At 38.0% G+C, this 2,226-nt stretch overlaps 1 pseudogene; it reads right to left on the bottom strand.

Annotated features, from left to right (window-relative positions):
- Positions 1–1,932: 1,932 nt before the first annotated feature.
- Positions 1,933–2,015, bottom strand: LOC127672211 (uncharacterized; annotated as a pseudogene).
- Positions 2,016–2,226: the final 211 nt, after the last annotated feature.

Genomic DNA, 2,226 nt, shown 5'->3' with positions numbered 1-2,226 from the left:
ACCTATAGCTGGTTATTATGAATAGAGCAGCAATGAATATGGTTGAGCCAGGGTCTCTATAGTATATAGGATGTGAAGACCTTTGGGTATATGCTCAGGAGTGGTTAGCTAGGTAGATCTATTCTCAGATTCCTGAGAAACAGGCACCCCAATTCCCATAGTGGCTGTACAGATCTGTATACTTCTACCAACAACGAATGAAACTTCCCCTTACTCCTCATACTTGACAAGTGTGAGCTGTCATGTGTTTTATTAGTCTTGGCCATTCTGGATGGTATGCAATGCATTCTCAAAGTAGTTTTTATTTGCATTTCCTTGATGACTAAGGAGGTCAATCATTTCTTTTTTTTCTTTTTTTAAAGATTTATTTATTATATACACAGTGTTTTGCATAACAGATGCTCTGTTGGCTGCTGGGAACAACGAACACACGACTAGTGTCTTAGTGTTGTCATTCTCCAGCTAGGTCTTCACACCTAGAAGTGGGCAGACATCACTCTACATCAGAAGACGGCACCAGATCTCATTACAGATGTTGTGAGCCACCATGTGGTTGCTGGGAATTGAACTCAGGACCTCTGGAAGAACAGTCAGTGTTCTCAACCTCTGAGCCATCTCTCCGGCCGTCAAACATTTCTTTAAGTGTTCCTCAGCCATTTGTATTTCATCTTTTGACAAATGATCTTTATTTAGAGCTGTACTCCTTTTTTTTTTTTTAAGTTAGGTTATTGGTTGTTGGGTTTTTTTGTTTGTTTGTTTGTTTTTTTTGTTTTTTTTTTTTTTGCTGTCTGTTTTTTGAGTTCTTTGTATATTTTAGCTATTAGGGCTCCTATTAAATATGTAGTTGTTAAAAATCTTTTCCCTTCTGTAGGCTGCCGATTTGTCCAAATGGTATTGTCCTTTGGTCCTTATTGTCCATAAGCTTTCCTGTTTTATGGGGTCCCATTTACTAATTGTTAATCTTTTGCCTGTGTTAGTAATAATGTTCTGTTCAGAATCTTTTCCTGGGCCAATGAATTCAAGGCTATTCTGTGCTTTTCTTCTAGCAGGTTCAGGGTATTTGATCTTACGTTGAGGCTTTTGATCTGTTTGGAGTTGAGTTTTATGCAAGGTGATGAGTATGGATCTATTTGCATTTTTCTACATGCAGTCATCTAGTTAGACCAGAACCATTTGTTGGAGATGCTGTCTTTTTCCAGATGCTGTATATTTCTGTCTTTATCAAATATCAGGTATTCATAGATGTGTGCATTCATGCCTGAGTCTTTAATTTGATTCCATTGTTGACATATCTGGTCTTGTGCCAATACTATACTGTTTATATTACTATAGCTCTGCAAAACAGCTTGAAATTTAGGATGGTATGATACCTCAGTCGGTTATTTTATTATGCAGAATTGTTTTAATTATCTTGTGTGTGTGTGTGTGTGTGTGTGTGTGTATTCCCATATGAAGCTGAAAATTGCTCTTTTAAGTTCTGTGAGGAATTACACTGAAGTTTTGATAGGGATTACATTGAGTCTGTAGATTGTATTTGGTAGGATGGCCATTTTTACTATATCAATCCTACCAATCCAAAAACATGGGAGATCCTTTCATATTCTGATATTTCCTACAATTTCTTTCTTTACTGTTTTAAGTTTTTATTATATGAGTCTTTCACTTGTTTGGTCAGAGTCATCCCAAGATATATATGTGTGTGTGTGTCTCAAATATATATATGAGACTTTTGTGAGATTAGCTATTTATTTATTTGTTTATTTATTTTATGCATGTAAATACACTGTTGCTGTCTTCAGAAACACCAGAAGATGGCATCAGATGCCATTACAGATGGTTGTGCACCACCATGTGGTTGCTGGGAATAGAACTCAGGACCTCTGGAGGAGCAGTCAGTGCTCTTAACCACTGAGCCATCTCTCCAGCCCCTATAAAATTAGCTTTTATTTTTCAATTAGCAATAATCACGCCCTGGATAAACCTCATTGGCTATGATACTGCCACTGCGCAAAGCTTAGATCTTATTTTTAATACATGATGCTCTGTTGGCTGCTGGAAGCAATGAACACACGACTAGTGTCTTAGTGTTGTTATTCTCCAGCTAGGTCTTCACACCTAGAAGTGGGCAGACATCACTCTGCAGGAAGTAGGCCTCAAGCTTGGCTTTTCCTTCCGGTTCAACAGTCCTAGAATGCTGCTGTGGAGTGAGCCTCCTCAGAGCAGAGT

Source organism: Apodemus sylvaticus, chromosome 21, assembly GCF_947179515.1.
Source record: "Apodemus sylvaticus chromosome 21, mApoSyl1.1, whole genome shotgun sequence".
In the NCBI taxonomy this organism is placed as follows: domain Eukaryota; kingdom Metazoa; phylum Chordata; class Mammalia; order Rodentia; family Muridae; genus Apodemus; species Apodemus sylvaticus.
This window is presented reverse-complemented; position numbering and strand designations above follow the sequence as displayed.